The sequence below is a fragment of the Podarcis liolepis genome (genome assembly GCF_965112155.1).
Source record: "Podarcis liolepis genome assembly, chromosome: 5".
Taxonomy (NCBI): Eukaryota; Metazoa; Chordata; class Lepidosauria; order Squamata; family Lacertidae; genus Podarcis; species Podarcis liolepis.
In genome coordinates, this window is record NC_139556.1 from 38,065,332 (window position 1) to 38,084,700 (window position 19,369).

At 40.5% G+C, this 19,369-nt stretch overlaps 1 protein-coding gene across 3 annotated transcripts in view; it reads right to left on the minus strand.

Annotated features, from left to right (window-relative positions):
* Nucleotides 1–19,369, minus strand: part of RNLS (renalase, FAD dependent amine oxidase) — a 96,296-nt gene that overhangs the window by 68,725 nt on the left and 8,202 nt on the right. The window lies entirely within an intron of this gene.

Below are 19,369 nucleotides of genomic sequence, written 5' to 3' on the forward strand. Positions count from 1 at the left end.
TTGTATTTCCTGATTGGTTATGAACTGTCCTTTTCTGCCCTGCAGTACTGAGGGATGTTGGTGAAAACTGCAGGCGCATCAAGATCTATCAAGGAGGGCACCGGGAAGCCTCTCTGGAGTGGAGGTTGACGGCTTCCCTAATGCCTCGCTTCCTCTGCCCCATGACAACTTCCACTCTTCTCATCTCCAAAATAAATATTTTATTCTTCTTTCTGCTCAGCATCCTGAAGGGTGTTTGTTTTATTTTATTTTATAAAAAATATTCATTTTTGCCAGAGTTCCACTGTGGGTGGGCTTGCAGCGAAACAATGCTGAATGAAGATGCCCTATTTTTCTGAACTGGGAACTGACTAGGGAGATTTCAAAAGCAATTAATCCTACAAACCCAGCTATGCCGGTTTGGGAAAGACCTTTGAGAGGAAACATCAACATGCTGTGTGGAAAGTGTGCCCTCCCAAAGAGAAGCCACCATCCAGCCTTTGTGGAAATATTTAGACTGAAGGGCAGGATACAAATCCATTAAGTTCATACATGCACCCACCGTTTGCTTGGTTCTTGTGCCTCACTGCTGATCAGCCTGCTCTCCTTCCCATTGGGTAGTATTTTTAAAAGCAGGAGCATAATGCATATTACTGGCTAGAGCAGTGTTTCCCAACCTTAGGTCTCCAGCTGCTGTTGGACTACAACTCCCATCATCCCTAGCTAGCAAGACCAGTGGTCAGGGATGATGGGAATTGTAGTCTAAAAAACGGCTGGAAACACAAGGTTGAGAAACACTGGACTAGAGGATATCAACCCAAGGCGGATCTACACTCATGGTTTTTAACATTAAGGAAGGGTTAAGGAATGGTTTTGATAATATCGACGTCCTACTTTATACGTTCGTAATGCATTATTAACTTGTCTTTTTATCACTTATTTTTTAATCGTTTTATGCTGCTATATTGGTGAAACACTGCTCGTATGTCCCTAGGTAGTGTTTTACCTTTTTTTTTTACTGCATTAAAACTCTGACCTCCCTCCATTGGTATTTGAAGGGCAGATAACAAAAGACAAGAGGCGGTGGGGGAGGGGGCTTAAAAGGTGACCCCAGAGTGGAGCAGAGCAACCAGCAGGGAAGGAATCAGCATTTTGGAAAATCATGTGGCCGGGTATTACTTACATTTGACGGGGGGGGGGGGGGGCGGACGGACCACCAAGGTAAAAAACGTTTTAATTAACAAGTATGCCCTGTTTTAAAATGACATATCTAATGTAGTTCTATTAGGATGAAATAATGTTAAAGGGGTCGATGTAGATCCAGCCCCAGTGGTGATAGTTAAAAAGGATATTTCTGAGAACACCTTCCCCAAAGCTGGCATTGGTATATACTAATCAATGAAAGTGCACGGGGAGCAAATTTGAGCAGGGCTACAAGGTGCAAGGGAAGAGTTAAGCACCCGCTCCTTCTCATGCTGCCCATCTATTCTGACTGGCCCAGCTCCTCCAAACATTGAGGAATTCATCTGCATACACACTATTGGTTTGTTTAACCCTTTCCCTGTACACCACATCCGTGCTCCAAATTGCCCCCCTCCTCTGCGCATCTTTTGGGGCTTAAAGAGGGGAGATACACATTCAAAAACTCAATGGGATGGACACACTCTGCGCAATGCACGAATGTCAAGAAGACTCATGTATTTATTGTGTTAGCCATAGCATGTGGCACAGTTGCCTCAATTTGCAAAGTGGGTAACTATACAGTTAAATTTTCTGGCCGACTATAAAAATCACTAAGCTGAAAGTAGCGACTAGTTGAAGTAATTAATCAAGGAGATAACCTTTGAATGCATTGCTCTTTTCAGGAATATGGTTGCTAGTTAAATATGAACATCTGGGAAGCCATTATGAATTCACTGTGCATAAACCTACTGACCTGTACATAAAACTCCATTTTATTACAAAGAAATTAAACGTAATAAGGAATGAAACAACAGCAAAAGTGTGCTTTCCTTTGCACCGTTCCCAGTCTCCTGCTCACTAATTACAAAAGACAGCAACACCTTGACAAAAGTTTGGGATACTTAAGTACAATATGTCTTATTTGTTTGGACGGTAAGCAAAGAGGTGTGTGCATAAAGAAAACTCATGTCCTTTGATACCTGCTCACATGAAATGGGAAAGATTCTACAGAGAAGCAGATACAAGATCCCGACATTTTTCAGGGGCTCAAAGTAGTGATTGCATCGAAGTTTGGAGATGGGGCCCATGCAAAGCCAAACCATGGTGAAAATAATCAGGACTTTGTTTTCTTTATATCTTTGGCTCTGGCTGTTGCATCAGGTAAGGGAACAATGAACAGAGCATCTACTGGCGTATGTGGATCCGCATTCAGCAAGGGACATGCACACAGAAATCCACTTCTCTGGCCCCAGTTGGATTTGGACATCCAAAACATGTTGCCACTTAGAAAAGTACCTTTTAAAACAGACCTGAAGAATGAGGTATTGAACAGGGACCCCAAACACAAAATGTTCCAAGCATTGCTGAATCAAATTTTCAAGTTCTATTTGGGTTTTTGCTTTGTTCCTGCCTTTACATTGGTTTTTATTGTGTTGTGTTTGCGTGTGTGTGTGTGTGTGTGTGTAACAAAAATCCTAAACAGATTTTCTTCTTCTTCACCTGCTCACTGTGAAGATTCAAAATAAATCTAATCATGTGTGTGTAAAACACCCAAACTTTTAATGGGAGCAAGTGTTTGTGCTGGAATATATGGTACCTCGTCTCTAGTACGAAGAACTAAAACCAAACAAGTGGTTGATTCTAACTGAGTGGGAGAATTAAAAGCAGTACTTAACAATACAAAATCCTGCCACGTCACTTTGAACACATTGCTACCTTTTGCCTGGGGGGGAAAAATACATTTGGAGATAATCACGCCTTCTTGCCGGGGCAAGATGAGAAATTAGGGAAACCTTGAACAAAGCTGCCAATTAGCACTATCATTTCAAACCAAAAGGAAGAACTGATATAATTGAGCTTACAGATGAGATGCATGGCTGCCCAAGTTAAATGGTACAGTGACTTCCTCCGTGAAATTCAGAAGAAAAGCAAGAAGCAAATATTGGAAAGCCCTTCAGTTTTACATCTAAAACTGTAGCTGGAGAACAAAAGCATATAGCTCTGCAGTTTTCAAAAGCTATGACTCAGCAATACCTCATCCCCTTTCCCAGCTTTCCATTCCCTAAGAAGCTATAGCCACCCGTCTTTGTATATATGAGGCAAAATCTATGGGAATAGCTGTACAGGCACAATGTTTCAAAACCTAAGGCTCCAAAAAGTTAACACAAGCCTTCATTTTAACACTTGCTGCCCTGGGAGATGCTTTCTTCAGCTTGCCTAAGGATTCTGCAAACAGTTGCCAATTTTCAGTTTTCCACTGAATAATAAATACATTTTATTGCTATTATTAAATAGATGTTCGTTCGACTTCCCTATAAAAAACTTTGTATTCAAACCAGCTGACAAATCCCAACGTCTCCCCGCACTCTGCTGTGTATCAACAACCATCAGTAAAAGTATAAAATATAAATTCACACGCATACACACAAATTATACCTAAACCACTCTTAAAACACACGGCAGTGACAACAAAACAAAGCAGAAAAGCAGCTGACCACTTTGAAACCAAAAGCCTGCTTGGGGCTTAAGCACACATCTAAAAATCGGAAGTGAAGGAAAACAGATTTGCACATATAATAATAATCAGTACAGCCTCTGATTATATGCAAAAGGAAGAAAAAGGTTGCACAGTTTTACAGGAACAGACAGTTTGGAAAAGCAACATAAAAGAAAAAAAGACAATGAACAGAAAAACTGAGCATGGCTATACATCAATTGATCTTGATAAGTGCTCAAAGTGTTGCTGTAGTTTGCAGTTCCATAAATACTATCTGAGAATAAGTCCCATTGAACTGAGTGGGCTTATTTCCAAATAGATATGTATAGGATTCCATGGGACACAAGAACGTTAACTGATCTCCTAAGTATACCTCAAAAGATATGTGGTTATAAATTAGTGAAAGTCTTAATCAGGCATCCCCAACCCATGATCCCTAGTTTAACAGGACCAGTGGTCAGGGATGATGGGAATTGTAGTCCAAAACATCTGGAGGGCCGAAGGTTGGGGATGTCTGGTCTTAATCATATGGAAATAAAACATTATTACTGCTTCTGAGTCTAGGAGTAAAATGATCTATGATCATAAATAAATCTTGTCAATGATAATTTTGATCAACTGATAATTAAAAGCATGACTGATATGTAACTATAAACGTCATAGATGGAACAAGTAACATATAAAAATAAGTGTTAGTTTCTATTTTTAAAATAATCATAGTAAGGACGCCACAACACATGTTTAATTCAGTAAGCGATGAATCACTTTATATGAGCAACGAGATACTGCTAATACAGTTAAAAACAATGCAACAGAGTACTGGGGGTGATTTAGAGACCCCCAAATATTATAAAATATTACACACTAGTTTTGCCTGTGAGAGATAGCTATACCCTCATCATTTCATCATGTGCTATGATTAAATACTTCCAGTGCTAATTAACCATTGGTTTCAAAACTTTAAAACTTCAATACTATGTGGTTACCAGTTTTAGAACAAGTCAGAACCTTAAACCAACTTAAACCATGGTTTAATATCGAGGTTTGTACCAAATGGGAAACTATGGTTAATTGGGGATTTATGACCTCTATTCAGACGTGCCAGAAAAAAAGGAAGGAAGTGGCTGTGGGAGGCACAAGACTTGTTCCTATCTGGTTATTACACCAAGATATGAGAGTCTGAACCTAGCCTTTGTCATAACAAGAAATGACAGTAATTTTGCTGCCTCAGAAAGTACCAGCTTCACTAATCTAATTATATTTTCAACATCTACAATTTAGGGACCTGTTTTGAAGGGTGCAAACAAAAGGACCTAACATGATTTAAAGGTGTGTTGGCTGAATATATCCATAGGACTAAAAAAAAAAATATGTATAGCATCTTGATGAAAATTATATTTAAGGATTTTATTTAGGCTGCTCAATAACAGTGTTCTCTGGGCAGCTACCAATATAAAATACAATACCATAAAACAACAAATTGTATCATAAAAAAATTACAGCAGAGATAGCAATAAAACCAGTTTTACAACATGACTGAAAATACACAGCCTATAAACAGACTAAGACCAGAAATTATCTAAAGTTGTGGGAGAATAAAAACAAAAAGAAACAACTTCACTTGATATAAAAATGACCATAAACATGGCTCCGGGTGCACCTCTCTGAGAAGGGCATTTCACAGCTGGGGTGCCACCACGGAGAAGGCCCTACTGAGAAGCAGATTTCAAGATTGGGATAGATATATGTGAAGCTATCTTTCATGAATCAAGGTCCTAAGTCATTAATTGTTTTTAAATGGGAAAATTACCATCAGACTGACTTATCCAAGAAATGATAGAATTATATTTGGGAAGCAAGTCCCAGAGAAATTTAACCTGCGGCAATAATTTTTTTTAAAAAAGGATTTATTTTTCAATAGTATTACAAACCAGGAAGAAAATAAAAATGCATTGCATTGGCTGACTGACCGAACCCAAAGGGTGCTCATCAATGGTTCTTCTTCATCCTGGAGAAGAGTGACTAGTGGGGTGCCATAGGGTTCTGTCTTGGGCCTGGTCTTATTCAACATCTTTATCAACAACTTGGATGATGGGCTCAAGGGCATCCTGATCAAATTTGCAGATGACACCAAACTGGGAGGGGTGGCTAACACCCCAGAGGACAGGATCACACTTCAAAACGACCTTGACAGATTAGAGAACTGGGCAAAAACAAACAAGATGAATTTTAACAGGGAGAAATGTAAAGTATTGCACTTGGGCAAAAAAAATGAGAGGCACCTGGCTTGAGAGCAGTACATGTGAAAAGGATCTAGGAGTCTTGGTTGACCACAAACTTGACATGAGCCAACAGTGTGACGCAGCAGCTAAAAAAGCCAATGCAATTCTGGGCTGCATCAATAGGAGTATAGATCTAGATCAAGGGAAGTAATAGTGCCACTGTATTCTGCTCTGGTCAGACCTCACCTGGAGTACTGTGTCCAGTTCTGGGCACCACAGTTCAAGAAGGACACTGACAAACTGGAACGTGTCCAGAGGAGGGCAACCAAAATGGTCAAAGGCCTGGAAACGATGCCTTATGAGGAACGGCTAAGGGAGCTGGGCATATTTAGCCTGGAGAAGAGGAGGTTAAGGGGTGATATGATAGCCATGTTCAAATATATAAAAGGATGTCACATAGAGGAGGGAGAAAGGTTGTTTTCTGCTGCTCCAGAGAAGCGGACACGGAGCAATGGATCCAAACTACAAGAAAGAAGATTCCACCTAAACATTAGGAAGAACTTCCTGACAGTAAGAGCTGTTTGACAGTGGAATTTGCTGCCAAGGAGTGTGGTGGAGTCTCCTTCTTTGGAGGTCTTTAATCAGAGGCTTGACAACCATATGTCAGGAGTGCTCTGATGGTGTTTCCTGCTTGGCAGGGGGTTGGACTTGATGGCCCTTGTGGTCTCTTCCAAATCTATGATTCTATGATTCTATGAGTGATATAGCTCACAGGAGACCAAAAAGAAAGAACAAATCTAACTTCTTACATATATGGCCGGGCTGTAAATTATGAAGTATGTTTGGAAATAAGCAATCTTTCCATAATCTCTTTGCACCTTTAAAACCAGGTCCCCAACTTGAAGATACTGATAAAAATACATAAATAATAAAACTAATAGGTTGTGAGATTTTATGCCACATGCAGTTCTCACACGCAAGACGTATAAAAAAGAGAAACAGTAGGGCACATATTAGAAGCATAAAACAATTTGAGCAAAAAAAAAACGAAACTTGGGAAAATGAGTTTTAAATATCTGTTTGAAGAATGTGTTAGAAAAATCTAAAAACAAAACAAAACAACTTCACTTGATATAAAAATGACCATAAACATGGCTCCGGGTGCACCTCTCTGAGAAGGGCATTCCACAGCTGGGGTACCACCATGGAGAAGGCCCTACTGAGAAGAAATCTAATTTTGACAATTTTATAAAATTACAACAATTATATTCCTGTGTTTCAAACAGGAAAAGACATTACACTACAGTGGTACCTTGGTTTACGAACTTAATCCATTCCGGAAGTCCGTTCTTAAACCAAAGCGTTCTTAAACCAAGGCATGCTTTCCCATAGCAGTGGGGTACTCAATTTACAAATGGAACACACTTGACGGGAAGCGGAACATGTTCTGCTTCCAAAGAAAAGTTCACAAACCAAAACACCTACTTCCGGGTTTGCAGAGTTCTTAATTCAAGTTGTTCATAAACTAAGCTGTTTTTAAACCAAGGTACCACTGTAGAAGCTTTCAGAGAAAAATAGGTTTTTGTTTTAAATAAATAAATAATATTTTAGGGGAATTGCAAAAACATGCACAGATCCCAGGTAAGAGAGATACAATTGTAACCTCAAGTTTCAACCCTAAAGCCCATTCAACACAAAGGGCATTGACTTCAGATAGACGGTTATAGGACTACAATTGTTAATTATGCTAACATGTACAACAGAAATATTGAGTGATAATAACCACCCTGCATTTGCTCTGGGATTCTACCTAAGTTTGTAAAATGTTTCTCTCACCCACATATTACTACCATTTCACTCTCTCGCAACTTTTCCCAAGGATGGAAATTTGGGCATAGAAGATTTGATATAAATTTGGGAGTGGGGGGTGCGGTTGAATAACAGAAGAACAATCATAGAAGCGATTCTCCGATTGTTCATTTCTGATGCTTGATGTGAAAACAAGATGAAATTAAAGCACAGCTTTATTTTATGTTGTGGAAAGACTTCCTTCCTTCCTGTTGTGTTTTATGAGACAGCATTTGCTGAAGAGAACGGCGCTGTGGAAATGAAAGCTTGCATGCATGAGCAGCTGAGGTGGTTCGGAGGAATTGGTTTATAATGCTAAATAATGGAATAATTTTCCTAGCAACGTCCTTGGTAAGCACACTAGCATTAATTATACAGTCCATTTTCATCTCAGATTGCCTGAGTTTAGCATGAATTGGTGAATCTTATTCATTTGGAAGGAAGTTCTTCAAGGCATCAGATAAAGCTCTCTGATGGCGAAAAGGTCTTCTGAGGGCCCTATCTCCTGGCATTGCGTAACAAGATGTTCATCCTTTTTTCCATGTTGAAAAAATAATAATAGTCCGGTAGAGTAAATACTGGCCGCATGCAAGATGGATGGAAAAATTCCACAACTTTATATTCAAATTAAAAATTCAACAGATGGGAGGCATATACATCCCCTAATATGGTTAGTATGGCTTCTGACAAGTACCGCGGTCGTCAGCATTGATCACTGTGTAACCAACCAATTCCCCCCCTCTCTAAAGAAAGCTCACTTTCTTATATCGCGCCACTGCACTTCTACCCAATTTCAAATATTTATAAAGCATCCCTTCGTTAAAGAGCGACAAGTTCAGAGGACTCGGAGAGCGGCTACGTTGTCGCAATCCCCCTCCGTCTCAAGGCACCAGAAGAGAATTGCCCAGATTGTCTCCACATGTGCCCTGATTCGGCTCAAGATGAACTGACCCAAGCTGCAGCCACACACATTATATAACTGCAATAGCCAGTGCTTATTCTTAATAACTGCTAAGAACGGCACACAGATACACGCTGCAGGAACTCTGCCTGAATAATCCCTCTGCCTTTACTGTTCTATGATGCACGAGAAGCCAGGACAAACAACACTGAATTTCCACATCCGAAAGTATGATCAGGGCACCTCCGGGTTAGTGCACCAAGGAGGAACACAGCAGGTTCACGGGCCATCACAGCAAGCCGTTTTGGTCATCTTGTATTGAATGTTTGTGGGTATGGAGAAGCAATCAGTTCAGGGCTCATCCATACTTCCTGTTTAATGCAAACAGTAGGCGTCCTGTGCCTCCATTAATTCTCCCTCATCCATATGAGGTTCCACACCAAATCACTGCCTTCCCACACGTACCCCCTCTGGATTTTTTCATACTAAGGATACTCTGAAAAATAGAGCATATGAGAAAGTAGGAGAGGGTACAAGCTTACTATTCACATTAAACAACACTATAGACGAGCTTTGGGTTCCTTGAACTGGGCCCAGATCCTCAGGGTTAATCCTATTTCTCAAGCACCTAATGTTGCACTAATCCCAATCTACTGCACCATTACAACATCTGCAGCCTTTTTATGGCGTTTAGAGTGGTGTGCTGAATTTAGATCTTGGGCCACAGGGGAATGCTCAGATGCTCACTTCACAAAAAGCCCACACTCCACATAGGCTGATAAAAAGATGACACATTAGATTGAAACCAGTCCACCAAAATGGTTGTGGGAATTGTCCCCAGGAGCTTGATTTCTAGGGGGAATTTTTATTTAGAAAAATGCTGCCAACAACGAAAGCCTGATAAGGAGCAGACTGTAACACAGTAAGAAGCGTCATATCAGTGAATTCCAGAATATCAATCACCATGAAGACTTCGAAGACATAAAAGCATACAAATACCACAAAGGAAATTCAGAAATTATTTTCGTAATTTATGGAACACGTGTGCCTTGTCCGAGAATAAAAAAGACCAAAACCGAACAGTTTTGATTTGTTACAGTGTCAAAACTGCCAACATCTTTTTCAGATGTCTCTACATCACTCAGAAATTAGAAGGCAAAGTTGTGAATGCAGTAGCTACATGTTACACAAGAATTGTTGCTGTAACAGAGCTCTTGTCTCCCATCCAATAATTAGCTAACTAATTATGGAAAATATGATTGTGTACTTCCATCTAATAATATCCGAGCTCTGTTTCCCTGTCCTTATTGTTGGTTCTAAAATACATAATGCTTTAGACATGGTCTTGTGATGTACACTTACCCCCAAACCACATTCAGCTGTACGTTCTGCCATGGGTGCAGAGGTAGGGAGTGGGGAAAACTGCCCCATCTGGTTTTTTACCTTGGACCTTCAGTGCAGCGGTTACGGACCAGAAAAGAAGGCCATGCACAAAACTGAGCAGGTATTCTAAAGCCCACCCTTGACCCCTTGAAGTACACAGCCTCCAGAGTTCTGCATACCCACCTATCATTTTGGAAACCGTCCTGTCCCCCAGACACTTTTTGCTGGGGTAGACCTTCCCCTCAGGCAGCAAAAATTTTCAGCCTTCCTGGGTTGCTCCAGTCAGCCCAAGGGAAGTGTGGAGGATGCTACAACCCCAGCCAAGTCCATTCTTTGCCTCGTTCGCTCCATTACCTTCCCTGTTTGGTTAGTCAGGACCTTTAAGGGTGGGACACAAAGCTATGCGTTTTCCTTAAAGGTCATTTCCCAGTATTACAACCATCTGTGGAGGGTTCTAAGGAACACAAGTTATCTATTAAATACAAGACTAAAGGCAACCTAAGAAGGCATATCTACTTGTGGATGACATCCAGGAACCTGGGCATAGACTCTCTAGGAACCTTGACATAAAATCATGGTCTTTAACTCTTGGGTCACTGGGGAATTTGGGAAACTTGACTCTACTCAGTCTCCTCTTCTTGCGACAAGTAACAGCACTCCACTTCCTGGTTCCCCCTAACCACCCCCATTTCTCAGTTTCCCCTGTCCTTTCTGTTCTAATGGGAGCCAAACCTCCTCCATTCTATTAGTTTTCACTACTGAATTTTCAGCTTCCATTTCAGCCTACCAAATCTCTAGCATCCCACTCTGCTTCTGTTAAAGCAGGGGTCAGCAAACTTTTTCAGCAAGGGACCAGTCCACTGTCCCTCAGACCTTGTGGGGGTCCAGACTATATTTTGGAAAAACAACAACCCACAAGAATGAATTCCTATGTCCCACAAATAACCCAGAGATGCATTTTAAATAAAAGCACACATTCTACTCATGTAAAAACACCAGGCAGGCCCCACAAATAACCCAGAGATGCATTTTAAATAAAAGGACACATTCTACTCATGTAAAAACACGCTGATTCCCGGACCGTTTGCGGGCCGGATTGAGAAGGCGATTGGGCCGGATCCAGCCCCTGGGATTTAGGGTTGCTTTAACACATGGGTAGGCAAACGAAGTCTCTCTTTCCCAATCTATCCCTATCACAGAAGCAAAGCAGCAACTGCAAGCCATTAGTCCAGGCATGCTGGTGCTTACGCATACATTCTACTCCCAAGTAACCATTTTATGATCTCTAACCATTTTGGTGGTATTAACCACACAGCCCTTTCCCTCTCCGATACTGTTTTGGTGTTCTGCAACTAAACCCACGCTGATTTAATCCAAATTGAGACTGAGTGGTATGGTGCTAATTCCCCATGGCAACTGACATGCAGAGCAACCTCCTCATGGAGACTCTGGGCCCAAGATCTAAAAATATCATGCCTCTGCAGTAATGTTGCACATGAGTTCATGTGTTTCATGTGATCAGGAACACATGTAGGCTTGGCAGCATGATGTAGTGCTTCCTTGGCAGAAGACTTAAGCTGGAACAAGCAACAAGAAAGAGGAGGACTGGGCCCCAACACCCACTCGAAGAAGCTTTACCATGCTGCAGCCTATCCTTGTTGGATTCGCTGCACACACAATTAATTAATTTATGTACCCACATTGTTGCAAGGACACAGTCAGCAATGAATAAAGACTCAGTTAAATTCCAGCATAGGCTGCACCAGACAAGCATACCTTTAGTAAACTGAAACTATTAAAGGTCTGCATAATGTTAAGATCTACCACATGCTTTAACCACCTTATTATGCTCTCTGCAGGAAGCAAGCTTGTGGGGCAACTCTTCTTCTTTGCCAATGTAACTGGTAAGTTTGCCAAAATGACAACAAAGGAAAAGCTATTTAAGTGGGCTACCTGTTTAAGTATTAGATGATTCATTAATTATTGTAGGAAAAGGTTTGTTTGTTTGTATCATGCAGATGTTTGATAATTTCTGCTCTTAATTTCAGTCATCCTAAATATTTCTGGATACTATTATGATTCATAATTTCCCACGACTGTTCCTCCTGTGTTCCATTAAAGTAAGTTAAAATAGACACAGTACATTCATTAGTAACCTTAAATGTTGATTCACTAGATAGGTTTATCTATGTGAATCAATGTTCAGTGTTACTAATCAATTTCATCATATAGTTTAGCACATATAAACTATACAGTACATATATTATGACAGTAATCTTATGTGCTTAAATATGTGATGTTATCTGACAGCCTTTCAGTGTCCCTGTGGAACAGCAATGGCTTGTATGTAAGAAAGACATCCATTCAATGGCAGTTTCTGAACTGTGAGGGCAGGTGAGCTTTTAAGAAGGACTGGCAATCTTTACACCTGCAGATGAGAGATGGGGAAATGGTTGAGAGAGATCTCAGAACTAGGAGATAAGGCTACCATACAAAATATGCAAATTAACTGTGGTGAGCTTCTGCGGAATGTCCTATGGGAATAAAGACTCACCCCCACCTGCCTGCTACATTTTGAATGCTACCATTTTATTTCCCTGTTGAATAATATTCTCTCTTCTGTTTAGTTTTAAGCTTTTAAATTAGGTTAGCTTATTTGTACTGCTTCTGTATGGATTTATTTACTTTTTGCATTTATTGACATTATTTCTATCTGTTCTTAATGAATTGTTACATTTATTATTGCTCATTTGGTATGTAATGAGCCGTTTTGAGCACCACTGTAGAAAAGTGGAATGCAAATGAACTGATGATGATAGATCTTAAAACAGACTCGGCTTTCATGTCGCAAGCCAACTGCCTTATTCCCCCCCCCCAAAAAAAATGAGGGCTCAGTGTTTCCTTTTTTAAAAAGAAAGAAAACGCATGCAGAGCTGAAAGACCAAACTGGCTTCACATTAGAAGCTGGATTCTGACATTCCCAGGACAATTATGAAGTTGTGCAAATCTCTAGCTGCCTACTAGTCAGCAGAAAATAACTCTATAAAAAAGCAACCTAAACAACAACAAAAAGCTTACTTCTTTTAAAGACATACTTCCTCATATCATGGCAGTATGGAAAATGGCGTGATGATTTCAGAAAGGCAAATGTTATACAGATACTGCTACAGAAACTTCACTGGGTTGATAAGGGCTTGGAATAAGCAAATCACCAGTGTTATAAAAGCATGGGAATGTTTATCTTTTGGCTCCATTAGCACCTTTTTATTAAACAATTTTGGCTGAGTGAAGGCCTCTCAAGCTAAGTGTGGGGTGCTGGAACATGACAACAATAAGAAATTATGCCTGCACAATATCAGACGTGCACAATTTGTGACCCCAAAAGCTGGATTCAGCCTACTAGAAGCTTAATAAATCTCCTGTTTTTACTGCCTGCCTGGGCCTGCAAAAACAGGAGTTAAGGACTTGGAACGCTACAATACATTTGGGCTACATTTGGTTGTGCAGGCCAGCCTGACACCTTTTGAAATTCCCACGATGAAGCAAGACATGTTATATACGCTGTTACACACACACACACACACACACACACACACAAAAAAAAAACTCAAGTTAATTGCATGCAGAAACTGCAAAAAAAAAAAAAAATTAGCAGGGGCAATCAGAATAAGATCTATTATTTGATTAATTTTCTAACATTCCTCAGCTTTTTTTCTTTTCTTTTTTTAATCAAACGAAAGCCTATTGGCTCAACATGTTTTCTCTGTGGCTAAAGGATCATGTATCAATTCTGTCATTTGTATTGATGTAAACCTCCAGAATGTATTTTGTATAGCTAACTATTTAGCTCTATCCCCAGTATATTTTCTTTTACTGTATCACTACAGCTAGTGGCTAATGAAAATAAAGTTTCTATCTATCTACCTACTAAACTCAAGTTAACTGCATGCTTGTTGAGGTATGAAGGAAGTGAGGAATAACCTTATCTTGCTGTATATGGAGATTAGCATTTTTGTCATTGAACTACATGTACAGTACATCCCTTCTCTGAGGAGAAGCAGTGCCCCTCCATTTTCCTCCCCTCATACAACCTGTTTGTGGGCTAGACAGTATGTGGCCACCCAGTGAACTTGAAATATAAGGTTTTTTAACATGGGTTTCCTCAGTCCTGGCCTGGCCTAGCCCTCTATTAAGGATACTACCCAGGTTCCCAAGTGAAGCACTTACTTATACAGGAGCAAATTCCTAAGGAAGTAGGTAGTATTTTACAGTTTGGGTACAGTTTGGCTCTCACCTAGTAAAAGGTTTTAAGACATATTCCACACATTACTTTCTCTTTCTCTTGTACCTGGTCTACTGCATTTGCAAGCATAAATATTAGAATCTATTATTATCATTATTTAAATACGGTTGCCATATTTCAAAAATAAAAACCAGGACACCCCAAAGGTGCTTGAGCTTTCCCCCCCAGGAAACCCCCCAAAATGTTGAGCTTTTTAAAGGAAAATCCCAAAATGCAAAAAAGTGATTTTTCGATTGACTTGCCTAAGATCCAGGACAAAGCGCCACAGCTAAAAACAAGAAGCGCTTACAGATAAAAAACAAGAATTGCTAAAAACATAGAAAAAACAAATCGTTGAAACAATTAAACATCATATACATTTTAAAAAAATACAAATATTTACAATAAAAGCAGCACAGCACCAGTTATGCTTCCTCCCTATCAGGGCACTCAAAAGTCCTGATTTTCTTCCCCCAGCTACACCCCCACCAGTTTGTGGCAACATGGTTTTCACAGAAAGCAGATGGTATGCTAGATATCAGCTTTCCATGCTTCTGTTTTAATACAGCTTACAGCAGTCTTGCGCTTCTCTCAAGCTAACTCTTGATGAACAGGCAGGGATGAAAAGGAAGCTCACGTGCATGACACCGTACCCAGCTGAAAGGGGACAGTCACACAAACGAAACTGCCGAATGAGAATAAAGAAAGAAAGACAAAAGGAAAAGAAACATTCTTGTTTCTTTTTTCCCTTTGGAGTCCTATGTTTGGGGCACTTGCTAAGTTCCAAGGACTGTGTACAGTGGTACCTCGGGTTAAGTACTTAATTTGTTCCGGAGGTCCGTTCTTAACCTGAAACTATTCTTAACCTGAAGCACCACTTTAGCTAATGGGGCCTCCCACTGCCGCCATGCCGCCACCACAAGATTTCTGTTCTCATCCTGAAGCAAAGTTCTTAACCTGAAGCACTATTTCTGGGTTAGCGGAGTCTGTAACCTGAAGCGTATGTAACCTGAAGTACCACTGTACTAATGCAGGTGGTGGATGGCTGATGGAGGACGCTGGATGCAAGACAGGGAAATGTCAGTCTCCCAGGGTGAGATGTTAGAAGGAAAAAACAGGGGTGCCAGGTGAGAGCCGGGAGGGGCTATTTGTGGGTAATAGGGGCTGAAAACCCTTTAGGAGATGACTCCATATTTTACTTGTTCTGTTTGTATTTTTTTGTAGCTGTTATTGTATTGTGAAAAACTTGAATAAAAATATTGTTTAAAACAAAAAAAATACAAACAGGAAAAAAACTGTCGAATGGAGGGAATGCATGCATGCATACAACCCCAAGTAGTCAATATAATCACTTTACACATCTGAAGTGTTGGTGGTATGGTACTATCATCTTTCAGCTAACACTATTATCAGGGAACTCTGATAGCAGTGTTAGCTGAAAGAGGGTATACACGGAAGGAGACAGCCTTGCCCAGCCAGCATGGCCAATGCGAGTTGCAGTCCCAAACATCTCGATCAGAAAAAAGATGATCCACGCTGCAGCATCCTTATATAGCCGGCTGGGACAACTGCAAGCTGCAGAGTGAAACAGAAGACACTTGCTTATTCCTCTTGATTAGCCCGCCTCAGCCTCTGCCCTTTTCCTCAGTGAAGACGACAGCTTGACTGCTCTACTTCACCCTCAACCATACATTAAAATGGAAAGGGAAAATAATTGACTGAAGATTCTACAAGTAACTGACTGTGCTATGGAACAATTGTGTTGTGTAACGGTATGGAACAAAGCCATGGGGAAGTGCTCTAAAAGGCATCAGAGAACAAATGTGAATTATCATGCCCATTGGCATTTTCATTAATGCAAAGCGAGCGAGCAATGGAAACTTCACCAAGGAGAGTTCTAGATTTTTTTTTGGCTTTAGCACCCGAAATTCTCCAGTCCAAATAACATTGTTCAAATAAGGCATGAGGTGGGTCTCCTCTGTTTCCAAAACTTGGAATATTTTGACACGGATTTGGATGGAAGATGAGGAGAGGGGGGGGAAAAGAGGGAAGAAGCCTTGAAAATGGAAAGGTAGAGTTTTATGGAACAAAGACACAAAGACATTTATTCATTCACTCACTCACTGACAGTATAACACAGACATCTGCCAGTATACAAAAAGGCTTTGAGTTGTCAAAGAAGGCCCATTGAAATGAATGGCTATAATTAACTTTGGTCTGTTAATTTCAATGAGTCTACTCTGAATAAAAGTATATTTAAACAACTCAGGACCTCAATAACTTAAGGACCACCTCCTTCCATGTGAACCTACCCAGACCCTGAGATCATCTTCTGAGGCCCTTCTTCGTGCGCCTCCTCCTTGAGAGGTTCGGAGGGTGGCAACACGAGAACGGGCCTCTTCTGCAGTGGCTCCCTGTTGGGGAATGCTCTCCCCAGAGAAGATCGCCTAATGCCTTCATTATACACCTTTAGGCACAAGGTAAAAATGATCCTCTTTAACTAGGCCTTTGGTTGACTGACATTCAATGCCCTTTTAAAATGTATTTTTTCCCGGGGGTGTTATTGGGTTGTTCTTGTTTTTATTTTGATTCTGTATTCTGTGTTTTTATATCATGATTTTATCCTGTGAACTGTCCTGAGACCTGCGGGTATAGGGCGGTATAATACTACTACTACTACAACAACTAATAATAATAATAATTAATGACAAACCTTTATTGCTTTGCAGTTCGCCTCTTACTGAATTTTAACAGAACATGCCAACCAAAACCCCCCAAAAGGTACCGAGGGCTAAAAAAAGTGTTATTTTAATGGGAAACTTTGGGGAAAGAGGAGCTAGGCAAGGATGCGAGCTTAAATTTAGGGACTGCCCATGGAACCCAATGAATGCCCCAACCCTAAAATTAAGGAATGGACCCACCTTGTGATTACTTCTGTTGGGACACCCTTGCACTCCCAGTTCAGGAAAGCCTTTATGTTACTACAGGGGAATGTTGGGGTGGGGGTTTATTTATTGAAATTGAAAATAATTCCTACTCTCCTGAAATCCATCTGAAAATCTGTAAAAAGCCCTGTTAGTGCTTGTTTACACACAATTTTGCAGTTGTAAGCATGTTAAGTGGTGACCTGCATGTGGGAATGAGCTGCCAAGGATCTAACACCATATTTTAATCACCAGGCATCCCCTCAACCTCAATGCTGTGCTGGAGCTGTAAGTCATCAAGGGCGAGTCTGGACACCCTTCATCATGTGTAGTGGCTGACAGTGCAATCCTATACACAATGTTGCTAGCCTGGTCATCCCTGATCAGTTTGGCTTGGGCTGATGGGAGTTGCAGTCTAACAACATCTGGGGAGCCTCACACTGGCTACCCTTGCTTTACACACTTACCTGGGAGTAAATCCCATTGAACTCAGAGGCTGTTACTTCCAAGCATCCATGCTTAGGATTGCACTGTTAATGTGATGGATAATTAAAATCCCACTTCCCTACACATGTGTGGATGAGGAACCTCCTATTATTTATTACATTCCCCCCTTCAAATTTTAAATAAACCTTATGAAGTCAGCACAAATGTTTTAATTGCAGAAAACATTGATTTGGAGGCCGAAGTTGAGCTTGAAATAATAGCTGGCGTTTATTCACAGCTAAACCGAATCTACCTTCTGATTTTTAAAGGCATTTTGATCTAGCCATTTCAAAGGCCATTAAAATGCTGCCATCCACTGCCTCTTTAAAATACTGCAGCTTAGAAGAGGATTGCCTCATCCCCTGCAAGACTGGTTCCAGTGCAACATGCGAAACACTTCCAGGTTCATTAAATGGTAACCCTTCAAGTGCCAAACATTTCTCCCGCCCGATAAATCCAATGCAAGGAAGTGCTAGACTTGAAACATGTCAAAACATTGGTTCTTTTGAAGCTTAACTCTGGCAGTTAAGTGTCACAGTGGGGATTCAATTTGATAAACTTATGCTGCTCCTGGTTTTTAAGTTTTAGCTTGCAGGCTTTTTGCATTCTGAAACTGAATGTTTAGGAATTTGTGTTTCCGAAATCTCCCCCCTCCCATTCCGTGGAAAGTGGCAATAGCCATTGACTGACAGCAATTTTTTTTTGTTTTTAAATCACCGACTCATTTTGAGAAAAAAACATCTTAATAATTAAAATATTTGCACATGTAGGGTGAAATTACTAAAGGTAAATGTCAAGTAAAAATAAGCTTAAACTTATAAATAAGGGAGTAGCTTTTGTCTTCCCATTAAAGGAGTCTATTCATTTGAATGTGTTCGAACTGATCAGGATAAATATTAGGCTGCAGGATTCTGTGTCCTGTGAAATAGTCTTCAATTGCAGAATCACATCCACAAGAGGAAAGGCATTAAAGGAACAATGAGAAACAAAAATAAAATTAACATAGATGAGTAATGTGGATATGCCAATGGCTCAGTTCTAAGCGACAGAAGCAACCACAGAAATCACTACACATCTCTCAGTATTTCCAGTTATCACACTGAAATATACTCAGAGTCGCAAAGTGATTTCATGCTCTTTATTCAGCTCATAGTGGTGAGGAGGAATGGATGCAAGTCCCCTCAAAGTATCTGCTTTACAGTGGTGCCTCGCAAGACGAAAAACTCGCTAGACGAAAGGGTTTTGCGGTTTTTGAGCTGCTTCGCAAGACGAATTTCCCTATGGGCTTGCTTCGCATGATGAAAACGTCTTGCGTTTTTTGCAAGTTTGTTTCCTTTTTCTTAACACCGTTAATACAGTTGCGACTTGACTTCGAGGAGCAACGCATAGAACGCGGTGTGGTAGCCTTTTTTGAGGTTTTTGGTGATTTTTGAAGCTTTTCCAAAACTTTTCCGACACCGTGCTTCACAAGACGAAAAATTCGCTAGACGAAAAAACTCGCAGAACGAATTAATTTCATCTTGCGAGGCACCACTGTATATACATTATTTACACAATGGGCTGCACATGATTGGCTAATTCTGGAATTCTACTGTAAGCCAATCAGGTTGTGGATTCACTTCTATCTGGAGCATGATTGGGTTGTTCCTGCCAACCAATCATACT